The sequence below is a fragment of the Amia ocellicauda genome, chromosome 1, assembly GCF_036373705.1.
Source record: "Amia ocellicauda isolate fAmiCal2 chromosome 1, fAmiCal2.hap1, whole genome shotgun sequence".
Lineage (NCBI taxonomy): Eukaryota > Metazoa > Chordata > Actinopteri > Amiiformes > Amiidae > Amia > Amia ocellicauda.
Window position 1 is genome coordinate 35,594,060 of NC_089850.1, and position 14,999 is coordinate 35,609,058.

At 35.5% G+C, this 14,999-nt stretch overlaps 1 protein-coding gene across 2 annotated transcripts in view; it reads right to left on the reverse strand.

Moving 5' to 3' along the window:
- LOC136749138 (leucine-rich repeat and fibronectin type-III domain-containing protein 2-like) overlaps positions 1-14,999 on the reverse strand; it is a 157,464-nt gene that overhangs the window by 51,000 nt on the left and 91,465 nt on the right. For both annotated transcript variants that reach the window (XM_066703134.1, XM_066703126.1), the window contains exon 3: positions 5,023-5,188. The gene's annotated coding sequence lies outside the window, so the exon portion shown is untranslated. The remainder of the gene's footprint in view (positions 1-5,022; positions 5,189-14,999) is intronic.

The window sequence follows — 14,999 nt, forward strand, 5'->3', positions numbered from 1 at the left end:
AGTCCTACCTTGAGTCAAACATACCTCCACATAGGGGGAAAGCTGACAAGAAACCAAAATTGTGAGCATATTTAAAAGGCATTTCTCTAAGTGAGAACATCTACACAATGTTGTTTAATCTGGAGTTACTATCGTTGTCGGGACATTTTTACAAAATTTTGTCCCCACCTTTATAATACATGTCTGCACATATACATATAGATAGTATATTTCATCATCATCATCATCATCATCATCATCATCATCATCATTTCAAGCGAATGTTGATCGAAAAACAGAGGAAGGTCTCCCTGATCCCAGAGGGAAATGGCTGTGAGTCACCATGCATGTTTGCAGTATTTGCATAAAGAAAGTCTGACCTGCCAAGATTAATACACAATGCATGATTAGGCAATTCCAGGTCTATGTTGGTCTGTAAAACTTCAATTATAAAGTCAATCTCCTTGAAAATTGAAGGTTTGATATTGTAAATTTCACCTGCCATTTGAAGGGCATCCAATACATTTCACAAAGTTTTCATAATTATATTTATGATACAGCATTCTTGTTTGCAAGGCTGGAGCATTTTTGAATAATGTATTGATTTATTTAGTTAACAAGTTTGTTAGTTATGCGTTTGTGTAATTAAAATTAATTATATGGATGTAAAATTTTAAAAATAAAACATACCACTAATAAAATCTCAGTAGAGATATGAATCCTATAATTAAACATTTTGTAGTGGGTAACTTTCTGTAGTTCTCATAGTTCTATTTATATACCTATTTACTGTTTTTACAACCAGTTAAAACATGTATACAAAAGTTTTACACACTTTAAACAGGACATATCTGAAGCACATGGCCATTGCCAACTTGTGCCTTGGCTGAAATACCCCTTCACATGACTAAAGGTTGGGGCCAACAATCCAATATGGGACTAAACTCACTGTCCCAGGACAGTGTTTTTTAAAGAAGGTTTCCAACAAGTCAAGGGATATGGGGAATACAGATTATCTCACTCTGCCAGAGAGCAAATATACAATGCAAACAAAGCTCCCTGCAGACCACATGCAAACAGAGCTCTAAACTGGTCATGCTTCTCCATCCACAGACACTCAGATCCTGCCAGACCTCTTTGAAACACTGCCCCCAGCACAACTAAAGCTAAAGTGAAATAAACAATGCAGCTTCCCTGGAAATCCGTAAACAAACACCTACTGTAAAAGTCAATAGCAATGAAATCATAATACACTATGAGGCACTACCTGTTTTCATAAACTATGCAATATGTTCTTTTCCTACAGCAGTCACTCTTAGTACTAGTTTAGTGGATGAGACAAAACACATTTCTAGGAAAACTAAATATATATAATATAAATGACGATATTTGATCAATGCATTCTCACGTATGGCTATGAAACTTTGTTACTAAACACAAAAATGTTACTGGAACTGTGGAAAATATAGCGAAGCTTTGAAATATGCTTGTAATAATGAGAAGAGATAGAAAAATACATGAATTGATCCGAGAACTAACAAAAAATATGTGACATAATAGAAAGAGTGAAAATGTTAAAATGACATTGAGCTGGACACACTGCAAGAAGAACAGATCAAAGAAAGCTATTGATGGATCAAGAGATTAACAAAAACAAAAAAGTAGTAGTGGTAGGAATCTTGGGTTCAGTCCCAGGTGGGGGACATTGCTGTTTAGATTTTTTTTTTTTTTTACTTAAGATAATTCAGAAAAAACACAGCTGTATAAATGGTTAATTGTATGTAAAAATAATGTGATATATTGTAAGTTGCCCTGGATAAGGCTGTCTGTAAATATAAGAAAAACAAGAATAAAAGATGACAACATAAAAGATGGGAAATATTTTCAATCTACATGCCTTGTGTAGAATGGTCTTTCCTTCCTTCCCTTACTGAAGATAAAGGGAACAACTGAGAAAGAGCAGTGCTGTCTGGATAGATTGTGCAACACCTGAACTGTAATTATCACTACAGTTTTTGGTTGTAGCACTGATCACTGTCATGTAATTGCTGTAGCATTGTTTTGTTATGTGACAACTCTCATTTGTGTCCCAAAACACTTTGGAAACATATTCCTCACTGTAGAACGGTGCATGGATCACATTTTGTTGATTCTAGAATCACAGTCACACAACCCCTTTGAGGATAAATTGGGACTGTTCTGCAAAGACAACATGAGAACTCATAGGCATATCAATCCACACTTTTCATCTTTGTTTGCATGATGTCAGGTAGACAGTGAATCTCCTCATGTGAAATAAATTGAGGGCATGGAAATGCATTTGGGACATTTTCATATTTGGCCTGACGAAACGAGTAAACATACAAGGAAACTCTGGTGTGGATTATAGAAGCATTCTGGACTTGCCATGCCATGGCCTGGCCACTCTCCAGATTTGATTTCTAACTAGAACTGCCTGTGAGTGTAGAAGCAAAATCATAGGACAAGATATGTACCAGGAATGTTCTTTTGGAGGCAAACAAATAATAAAAAATAAGGTACTGAAAAGGCAAACACCTGATATCATACAGATTTAGTTCATTATATTATTTGTAGGATTGTTATTCTCTTGTTATTTAATATAATATGCAGATGAAGCAAAGTAAAATTTAATTAAACATTTGCAATAATAGGATGACATTTAATATAATTTGTGTTGTAAATAAGACAAATTAACTTGTCAAAGGAAGTAAATATTGGACGATATTGGCTATAGGATAACAATACATGTTCTGGCACTACTTACTACTTACTTAAGTGTGTTAATTAAGTCATTAATTTGGTTGAGCTTGACTATTATTGCTATCTATTTGTTCCTTATTTAGCAGCTACATCAAACATCAGATTTATCTTGTGCTTAAGCTATGCTGAAAAGCAACTGTGCAAAATTCCCAAAAGAGAAAAACACCAAAAGAGGTGACCAAGTATTATTTACTTATTTACTGTATTTTGATCCTTTTAAGGTTCAGAACTTTTCAAATTCCATACTTTTATCAAGTTTTTAAAGTTTTTCAATCCACCTTCCTTCTGGAATGCAAGGAAAAAAGAAAAGAAAAACTTCAAATACTGTACTAAATTTTCTTTGCAATCAGTATGCACAATTTCTAGCTCTTTCGGTTTGTTTTCACTCCACGATTCCTCTTTCATCTGGAACCAATGCTTTCTAGTTATACAGTGATTTTTTCCCCTCTTTCCCAGGGGAGAGAAAGTAAGCCCTTCAGATCACAGCTGCTACCTCCCAGCAAGGTTATTTAATCTAGTGGCTATAAAATATAAGTATTATCCTGCTGATGAATTTACTCACACAGCTTTACGTTTTCCTGAGAGCGTGTCAAACTGTTCCTATCAAATTTGTTAAATCCCTGTCTGGCTTTTAAAAAAAATGAAATTTCTGTGGATATAATTTCCTAACACTGGCAGCCTATTTGACTATTAGGTGTTCACTGTGGAATGACATTTGTTAACTCTACAACAACATTCTTAGTACAATTCAATTGCTTTTTTCCTTACCTACAAGTATTTTGCAGTTTAATTTGTGTTCAGGGAAGTGTTTCACCAAAAGAGTTATGCAAAATTGAATTATTGTAGATTGTATTTTTGTATTTGCTATTAGGTGCATTTTGGAGCTCTAACTACACATTTCCATGTTATGCTTTGAAATCACAATTCTACCATGAGTGCTCTCATTCTTGCATCAATTACAAAGAGGTTTTCAACTTGCCCAAATCAATATGTTGTGTAAAATGTATGTTGTAGCTGATTACTGTTGACATACAGTGGCAATGTATTTTTGTACCATAATACAAAATAAACCTGTGCTATGTTTTTCTTGTTCTTTTTTTTTCTTCCTTGAAAGTAAAAATCCACACACAGGCTCCTTTCTCTTATTCAGCACAATGTGCTAGTAATGATATTCTGGTGGAGTCTAATCTTTAATCATTATATTCCTGAATAGCCTAAAGATTTATGTCCTGAGGATCTGTATTCAGCATTGTAACATTCACACAGGGAATTCCAAAGTGGAAATCATGGTAGAAGCTGTTAAGTGCATTGGAAATATGTACTTCTTGATAACAGGGCTGCAAAGTCAGCTCATAATTGTTAAATGAGATCAAAAGTGTAGAAAGGGAATGCAGTATGACCTCCTTTTACCAAGAATACATTCTGAAGCTGAAGCAGTACTCCTCAATCAACAGCAGTTTATTTTACAGAAAAGGAAAAAAGGCGATTTTAGAGGGTTTTCTCACCTAAAAATATAATTGCAAATACCTAAGGCTTTTCTGTTAATAAGGCTTTACTGAAAATGACACAGACTGTCAGCTGCAGTATGCACATTTTTGTATTTAGGTTCCTCCTCTTCAGAGTGTTTTAGGATTTCAGTGCCCAGCTCTGTCTGAGCCATGTACGGTTACATTCCTCTTCATTCCTCTCAGTGTTCTCCATTTTACCAGGTTTAACTATAACTAGTCTATATTATTATTATTATTATTATTATTATTATTAATAATAATATTAATATTATTATTATTATTATTTATTTATTTATTTATTTATTAGCAAGCACCCTTGTCCAGGGCGATTTACAAAATATAAGAGCAATACAAAGTGCAATAATACAGTGCAGTTCAAGGCAAAGTACATTTTACAAATTTAGAAGGCTATATGACACCAAGTCAGAATCTTCATTGTGTATAAGCTTACATAACTTTATTTTGTAAGTCGCCCTGGACAAGGGCATCTGCTAATACATAAATAATAATAATAATAACTGGTAGATGTACCTGCCAATGCTGTTTCTATAAACACTCTATAACATTGTAATTTGACTGTTTACGTGTAATAACTGAACAGAAATAACTACAGTCTCAATTGTTTTCCCTCTGCAAAAGTTTTGGAATTAGAGAGGGATAGAGAAACAGAATCTCTGTGATCCAAGCATTTTCTCTCCTTTCTATTATAAGTAGGTGTTTGACAGCGATGGATAGATTGTCATGAATTACTCACAGTGCAAGTGCACAGCACTTAGATGGGAGTCCCTCTAGGTCAGGTTTTCATCCTTCACATAGTTCTTAAAAGGCATTAGTGCTGGGCTCCACCATCACAGAGCTGTGAATCCTCAGATCAGAATCTTCAATTGCTGGGTTTGCTTTCTGTCCTATGCTGTCTCCACCTGGGAACATACAGAGAATACAGGTTTGTCAATTGACCTGCATCTTAGCTGCATTTTGCTAATTAAATACATCTGATGACTCCCATTCCCAGTTGTCCCTCATGTGTGGCTTGAAAGATCCATGTAATTGATTTTGCAATTTACGGATTACTTCATTTGACTTATTACTTGCTGCAGTGATATCTTTAGTATATCTCAATGCAACATAACTCATGTAAAGTTGGATTGATTGCTTGATACTAAATTTGCCCACTCCCCATATCGTTTAATATTCTTGATCTTGATAGATTACTTGATTGATTCATTGACTTTGGCTTGCTTCACTGTATCTAAAAGCTCAAGCTACTCATTGTGTTTACGTGGGAGGGAGAAAAACACAGAGCTTATAAAATATGCAGTCTTTATGTACTCAATTAGCTGTTCAGAGCTCTTAAAGTAGGCAGTCCAATCAGTCAGGATGCAGCCCATAATATATGGTATGAAAAGAAAAACACATCAGACCAACATCAACACACGAGCAGTGTACATCACCCTGCAATCAGCATACTTTACAAAGAGTAAATCGGTCACTTTTACAGCATATTAATGTCGTACTTCAACCATTTTAGATTAGTGTATTTTTCCAATTTATTTCCTTAAGGATCATTTATTGCCTTTCTAAATAACTGGTTTCAAAGCACTTTGAAACAAAATGTATTTTATTTGTCCACAGGACAGGTTCAGAATAGACAATGATATCTCTCTCTCCATGGTCTATTGCTGCAGCATGCACCTTGGGAGAAGAGCTTGAGGCTTTGGAGCTATGAAGTGCTTGAGGTTCTGGGTGAACCCCAGTGTAAACAGTGCTGTTGTGTGTTTGTGTAAGGAGGTTTACCCAGCTTTAATACAAAATATCTACCAGCATTTGCTGTGGGTTTAACTGCTAATAAACTATTGTTCCATCCAGGATATAATCTTGTACTAGTACTCTTTTCTGACTTTCTACTTCAGAAACTGGATTAAGCTCTGGTCCTATGAGCCTCTTATGCTTCTGAACTATTCATACCTATCTGTATACTAGCCCCCATAGAGGCAGGGCAGGCAGGAGATATTTTCTCTTCTCAGAACAGATTTGGTCAGCAGTAGTGTATGCATGCACAGAGGAGGCATGGAAGAAACATAGGGAGCATTCCCCTGCCTCAGGACAGTTGCAAACACAGGCAATGTGAGCTTTTGTTCAAAACAGGGAGCTTTGTGTACCACTCCAACCAATGTAAAATTGCATGCCCAGAAGACTATCTAATCTTATAAAAATCACTAAGTTTATATATCTTCATATTGAGCATTGTAGAAGTAAACTTTCCTTTCCATAAAAAGCTCATTGGAGACCTTTATTAACGTCATATCAGTAATATCACCAAGGTCCTGTGGCACAGTGTTTCATTACACCACAGCTCCTGTGCGGCCACGCATACATCAATCTGTGTCATTCTACAAATAGAATTTGATCACAATGACTAAGTATAATAGGTCATTACAAATTACAAATGACTGTTCTCCAAATCACACTGACATGAACAGAATTGGTGGACTGTAATACCTATCATCCATTACTTCAAACACTCACAAAACCAAAGAAGAAAAGATACTTGATGATCAAAGCTAATGTGTAACATCACAAGGAGTATAAGCCATGGTATATTCTGGCTCTGCATGGCCCATCATGGTATCTTACTATGTGTGTGTATGTGTGTCCAGGTTTATTTGGAGTCATTTAACTCATCCATACACCATCTATTCGTTTAATTTAAAATTGACTTAACAGCTGGAAGCGTTACAATGTGCACCTTTTTAAATGAGTAATACAAATCCAAAAGCCACCATTACAGGACACTTTCAAATGTAAACCTGAGAGCAGTGCTGGACAAGTAATTCTTTGCTTGCATTTTTGCTGTGAAACAGATGGGCACCAGATGGAGTTCAGAGTTGCCCTACTGTGCTATAGCCAGTTGTTCCTTACGCATTATTAACTAAAAGGAATGCAGTACATGGACCTGGACATTTTGTTTCAAAACCTTTAGAAACCCTTGTGTCAAATCATATTTTTTGAATCTCACCGATATAATCAGACAGATTGGGACAAACACACAGAAGCACAAACGTTTACAGACATTAAACTAATGCAGGCACAAGACACAGCTGTTGACTTTTTGACTTTCTGAACCAATTTTTTTAACCATTTTGTTGATTGGGAAACAAAAATGTAAACAAACATACTGAAGCCTTGCTAAGGGGTCTGGAAAGTTCGCTACACTGTGGCACAGGAGAACAGGGATGGAGTCTCGTCGTGACTGGTACCCCACAGTACGTACAATACTTTAGCAAAGGCAAACAGGACTCTTGCCTATTATGGATTCGGTCTCCAATAATAAAAAAAAAAAACATATCAACTCACTCGGTAACTTTACAGTTTGTGCTGCTCTCTTTTATTCCATTCCCTTGATAAGCTACCTACTGTGTAAAGCAGCTGTTCATTACAATGCTAATTGGCATGCAAGCAGCAGAGCTCATACACCTACTTTAATAGGGGTGTCTTTTCGTCTTAAATGTGTCTAGAAGTTTCTGTGGTAAATTACGACACACGTGTGTATCTCGATGCTATTAGAATTGAGAGAAAAGAACAAGAGGCTACTGCATCGGCTTGTTTCCGTGATGCTGCTAGAGTCAAAGCAACTTGTTTAACCGAGAGATCTGGAGACAGATTCTTTAGCAGTGGGTGAATAGTCTTCAAGAAGAAAAAGGCAAGGCAGAGGAGGTGGCGAGTTAAAAATATGTATGATTAATGTGCCATACAGGCCTAGGAATGTAACTGTAATGTGTTAGATGTATGCCACTGAGTTCCATTTTAAGATTCCAATGGTTTAACAGCAAAATATAAGTATAAAAAAACAAGTGTTTATGAATTATTAATGGGCTTATGGAAATGGCAAAAGTTCTAAATTATTATGTAATACAGGTGTTCACTAGGGAAGAAACTAATACCGTGGCTGATGTTAAAGAAGATACAAGTTCATCTTGAAATAATTTAAAAAAATCACAGGAGTGTTTCAGGGACTAGAAGTGTTTCAAGCAAACAAATTACAGAGGCCTGATTGTATTTTTCCAGTTGAACCTAATAATGTTATCATAGACCATTAACTACATTGTTTCAAAAGGCACAGTGAGGGACTGCGCCCAATTATTTTAGCAACTGCTAATGTGACACCAATTCACTGAAAGGGGAAACAATGTTGAGACCAATTACCTACCGATTAGCCTTACTTCTGCTGCTTATACATTAATGGAAATTAAATAGAGTTCAACTAAAATATTACACATATGGTAGCCATTTTCAAGGGAATAGTCAGCATGAATATAGAAAAGGGAGATCTTGTAAAACTAACTTATAAGTGTTACTTGCACAACTTACAGCAACGATGGATACCAGTAGAGCATATAATATGATACGATACATTTAGATTTCCAGAAGGCTTTCGACAAAGTTCTGTATGAAATATTAATTTTTCAAATTTAACACTCTTGCAATCCAAGGTAATCCAAGGTATTGGCTTGAAGTGGGGAATGGTTACTGTGCAGAAAATATAGATGCTGATAAAAGAAACTTTGTGGTGAGGTACTTTGCTGAATACAAAAGAGTACTGTTTTGCACCCACAGCTGTTCTTAATTTCTATTAATAAAAAAAAATAAAAAAAAATTTGAAGTACATTAGCACGTTTGCACACACAAAAGGGTAGTAGTAACAATTGAAATGCAACGATGGGTTAGACATCAATCAGTTGAAATTCAAAATAATTCACCATTGCCCAACACATTTCAAAATAAATCTGAAGTCGAAAGGTGTAAAGTAGTAGAAACAGGTTGAAACAGTGTGAATTATAAATGGTGGAAAAGAACTTAATACAAATAATTTCTGGTAGAATCGCAGTATATAGGGATTTCTGTTGATGTGTTGCTGTTCTCATGTAGAGAATGTGGGGTTAAAACAAAGGTATAGAATTTGTACATAATTAAACTTAAATACATACATGTGTTTCCATGCAATTGTCCTTGCTTTTTTCTTTTTCTTTTTTTAACTACATGTAAACTGTTCCTATTGATAAATGTCTACTTCATTCACTGGTCAAAAACACATAGAAAAGAAAATGTTGGAAATGAGAAAATGTATTGCCCATTTTTAAAATTAAATTTAAAAAATTATCTTTTATGGGATCATGGCAAAATAGCAACACACAAAGCAGGATACTATTCACTTCAGCTAATCTCACAGATGCCTTTTTTACATACCAGTTATATGGTTAACAAGGATTATTCCCAGCCCTTTGTTTACGTCCTTGTTTATTCAAGTACATTTAGCCATTTTATATTCTGTTTGTTGGCCATTACGTTTGTTCTCTGTGATGCTCCGTCTGTTATTTCCATTTAGATTGTTTATTCGCCATTGTAAATAACTATTCTGGAAACAATTGCTTCATAAAAGATTCATTACGTTTCAAAGCCCACATAAGCGACGTGGTATGAAGTGCACCACTATCACACAGGTCAGAGTGCACAACACAGCGTCAATGAGATTCACAGCACTGTGCAGGGCCCATGTACTTCTCCATCGCTCTGCCTGGCAATCAGCTTTCGATAGTCTTTTTGGGGGCTTTATGTGAAGGGATAATTAGTAAGCATGGCGAATAACAAACCTAAGCTGAAACTCAGTCTCGCATAATATACTGAAAAAGGATTTGCATCGAGGTTAGGTGGAGGGTAAGGGTTCCTGAGAGATTTGTAGTTACAGCTAGTGTTGGGGTTATGGACAGAATTGAATGCATACTCCATGAGCTGCAGATCCTCCTAAGGAGTAAGGCGAATTAATAAATTAATGAATAAAGAAGACACTGATACAGATTAGATCAAGTATTTGTTTATGTAAGGAATTTGCTCTCCGTCAGCTGCTTGCGCTGCAGCTGTGGCAAAAATGTTTTCATTTACATTAGTTAACATGATTTTGTTTAAATGAGCAGAGAAAACAATCACCACGGATGAGGGTTCAAAGTATCCACTGCAGTGCAGACAAGAGATTTAAAAACTTTGATCTGTGTCCTCTCATCCTTTTTTCAGGCTCTGTATCTTAACAGGCCCCTGTTTGTTTTAATTAACAGGCACGCTGCACACAATTTCAAGACCATTGCACTGCTGTACATATTTATAAACTGTAAAATGCACCATTGGATTTCCATTAGCAGTCATCTTGTTAGTATATAGCTGTCACTTTCAAAGTGCAATGTCAGCTCAAACAGCCAGCTGAATATGCCTCTCCAGCAATGCCTCCCTACCCCAATATAATTAAAGTCATGCTTCAGGCTGAAAAGGCATGATTTTAAAAACATAAAGTACATAAAAGTAGCAAAGTGTCACAAGAAATGTAAAATTGGAAATGCCAACAGAAAATTAAAAAGGGAATAGAAAAAAAGAAATAACATGGAGGCCAATGTATCAGGTTGCCTAGAAATTAAAAAACAAACAAAACAAAAAACATAAATGTGTGTGATCTAAAACAAACAATGCAAATACATCAAAACAACTTTAATGCACCATGTGTCCGTAATGCTGCACTTCATCATACAAAATTATAATTTGTAGTTAATTGAAGATTAAACAGCTTCTGAATCTCAAAAGTCTCGTGTTGATTTGAACTGTAATTGTTTTGTTTTTAGTTTTTTCCATGTAAACCAAAGAACGTTTGCTTGACAAATCAAATTGCCATTAAAGGCAACACACAACTCAGAATCCCATGTCTTTGCTTCACAGAATTGACCCTTATGAAAGTTAAACACAGTTATTTTGCTCAGTCACTTTGAAAATGTACCAGGATTTTACAGAGGTTGTACGAACCATGCACTTTGCTCTGCCATGGTTTTCCATGGTTTGTAATTTATGCAATCTGTAGACACTGTAGGGCTATTAACAAAGGTATTAGGGCGACAGACAAAATAAAAATCCATTAAGAAAGGGTCTAACTTTGACCTAAATGAAAACTCAAATACTTTTATAGATAGCCAAGGGAATACTGTTCCAAAACTCCTACAGCAATTCAGTCTCTTGGGTCTGTATTGCCAATCCAATCCTTGAGTTCTATGGGACTGAGGTTAAAGCTATGACTCACAGGCAATTCAATTATTTCAAGGCTTTTCTTTTTGAATCATTCAGCGTTGATGAGAGCATGAGCATCCCAACAGTTTTACAAAACATTTTCAGACATCTAAGTCATGTAAGCAGTTTTTAGAAAAATAATTTCAATATTTTGGAAAAAAACACCTATGTATTTTCAACTATTCCAAAAGAATGTCAACACAGTTTTCAGAATTCTTAAGTGTACTGCTAATATGTAAACTGACCTTAATTCCTGCCTAGCCTTGTATTGTGTCTGCATGAGTGCCCTCCTTTTATTATCTATATAAAGAAAATTAAATTTTGTAGCCGCACTCTCACTTACTAGTTATTTAGACCAGACTTTTATATTATTACAATTTAATTGTATTGAATAACTCACACTCACACACACACATATATATATATATATATATATATATATATATATATATATGGGCCAACATTTCTAAAGAATGCTTTCAGCACCTTGTTGAATCAATGCCACGTAGAATTAAAGCAGTTCTGAAGGCGAAAGGGGGTCAAACACAGTATTAGTATGGTGTTCCTAATAATCCTTTAGGTGAGTGTATATATATATATATATATATATATATATATATATATATATATATATGTATGAGGAATGACACTGAACCTTTAACTGCCCTGCCATGTAAGCAGAAGAAAGTATCCTTTGCAGATTTATTTTTTTCTGATTCAGTTTCCATAATGCATTTGTTTATAGAAAACAGTCAATTTACTGATTGGGTAATTCTCCCAGCTTCTCTGTTGTGCAGTGTTTAATAGTGTATAATGGTATAATAAAATAATATCAATACTGACAGTACAGTTATTTTTTCCCAAAATCTCAATCACAATGCGGTCACTGCTCTTCACAAACACAGATCCTAACATAAACTGACTTCCAGCACAATCCATTAATACCTGAGGAAAGCTTTTCCAACTAATTGTGGTAATACAGTTTGTATATACTGTAACGATATAGAAGCTTTGCACAATAATACATAATCAAACTACACTCACAACATTATTTACATTCCCTCAGGATTTGCTAATTGCTGTGACGGGATCATTTAACTCTCACTGAAAGGTAGAGCAGAATTCAAACTTGAATTAATGCAGCATGTAGCTCTCCTATAAATATTAATGCAAACACTGCAGCTGCATCTTCAAACCACCATACTGTAATTGAATTCTGAAGGACTGTTGTATTGTAGGACCGCAGTGGCAAAGCTGCTTACCAACAGTGTGTTACTAGTGCAGATTTGTTTGTTTTTTAAATGTTTTTGCTCATAGATGTAAAATAATAACTATATCTTGAACGAAGAAAACAACAAAATAATGATAAACTGAACTGCCTATCCCTCCCCGGACCCTGGGGGAGGGAAAGTGCTTTTGGGAACACCTGACCTGCTGTTCCCTCCATGATTGGCTCCTCCCCTCATTAAAAAAGAGGCAGAAGGAGAGTCTAGGAGTAGGAGCATGCAAGCAATGATTTCAGGATATATTCAGCAGTTCCCTCTGCTGGGAAGTGCATTTTAAAGCAAAAACTCAACCATGAGCACCAAGGAGTTTTCAAAATAAGTTGCTGAAAGGCAGAGATTAGGGGATGGGTATCAAAAAATATCAAAGGCCAAGATTATCATTAAGAAGTGGAAGGTGTGTGGCACCACCAAGAACCTAACTTGATCAGGCCGTCCTTCCAAACTGCATGACCTAGGAAGAAGGAGGCTGATCAGAGACGCTACCACGAGGCCAGTGGCAACTTTGCAAGAGCTTCAGGCTTTTATGGCCAAAGACGTATAATTAAATTATTATTTTGTTTTCTACAAGACTATGATAAAGTGATCTAGTATGAGAAAAAGAAACATGCAAAAAGGCACATATGCTGCAATTAAATGACAACAATTATATTTTTAATTATATCAACATGCTATTTTTGGATAACACTTTGCATATGCAATAATCACTTCAAATTAAATATCCCCAAATCTCCAGATTGCAAGAATGCTGTGCACGTTCCTTTCCCTGCTGTTCATAATTTTTGGAGCCAAGTTTTGCTGCAGTTTTGAAAAAGATCAACTTAAATTGAAATCTTTGAAGTTTGAAGTTGCTACTTCCTGAAAAGTCACAACTATCTGATCTATCAGGCAAACTTCTGGAAACACTCAAAGGCCACACAGAACTGTGCTTTCAAACATTAAACTAGACAGCCATTTCAGGGTTATAATTATGTGTCGCAGAAGCATGCCAGTAACTGCTACTTCTCACTGCCATATTGTAAATGACGAAGCCTTGAAATGCCACTTGAATACGCTAGCTAGACTTGAACCAGAAAGCACGCAGTCTAGTATGATTGACAGATGCAGTTAGCAGGAGAGGCCAAGAATTTACAGAGTCATGTTTCTTACTGTGTTTAGTTAAATTGTGTACCTGTGCTTTAAGTCAAAGCTGTAATGATTTATTTCTTTAAAATGTGGCAGTAAGCATAGTGATAATACCTACTGTGCCCTTGAATAGAATAACTGAGTATGTGACCTGCACTGTTTATATTGTATTTAAACATAACCCGTTTGAAATTGCAGTTCTGTATTTATTTTCTGAGTCACACTTTGAGCTGATTATCTTTATGTGAAGAAACAAACATGCTCTTACTCCTTGTGCCATTTCACTGCTGTCCTCCTCAGATGGATGGGAAACTGCGGATATGTGAGTAAATGTGCATGATGACGTGATCTGATGAATGGATATGGATATGGCTTTTAGTTTTCTACTGGTCCAACTACTGTACCTTTTCCTACTACTATCAGGTTAAACATCCTGAAAAGAGCCTGACTGAGTAAACCAGAAGAAATTGGTCAATCTCAATGCTGGAACAGTTATTTATCATAGATATCAAATACAGGTAATAGGAAAGTAAAGGTAATAGTATCAGATGTACTGTAGGTCTAATGATCACATTTTTAACTGAGAACCAGCAATTCTATACATATTAGAAAGTCTTACTTTAGTCTTAGTCCTAGATTCGAAAAGCCCATGGATGAGATATTGCAACATTAAAATATACTCTGAGATCAAAGCCTCATGTAAACTTGATTAAAGCATTAGCTTCAAGCAGACAATTTTCCTACATTGACATCAAAACTGAGCATGGTACATTCAGCTCCTTGGAAGCTGAATATATCAGCACCTACAATAAAGTTATAGCAAGTGAAGAAGAAGTGTGCATTGGGAACTTCAGTGAATTTAAGCAAATGATGGATGCATGGATTGACATTTGATTATGCTTTCAACAGTATATGCATATTCTGTATATAATTCTGATTAATTGAATTTCAATGCAAAATTATAGATGCATATTGTCTTTGTCAGAAACAGGAGGAGAAAGTGATATTGATGGAAACTTGTGCTGCAGAACATGGGGAGCAATTTCCAATTGGTAGGGATAACCACTCCACAATTGAAATGAATGCGCTGACCAGATTGCATGCATTACTGAATAAAGGTAAAATCTGCAAAGAAGATTATGTATTTTTGTGTTATTTATATTTGTTGTTGGGTTGGATTATAGTGAAACAGAACTGAACAGTATAATAAATATAAATTAGTTTA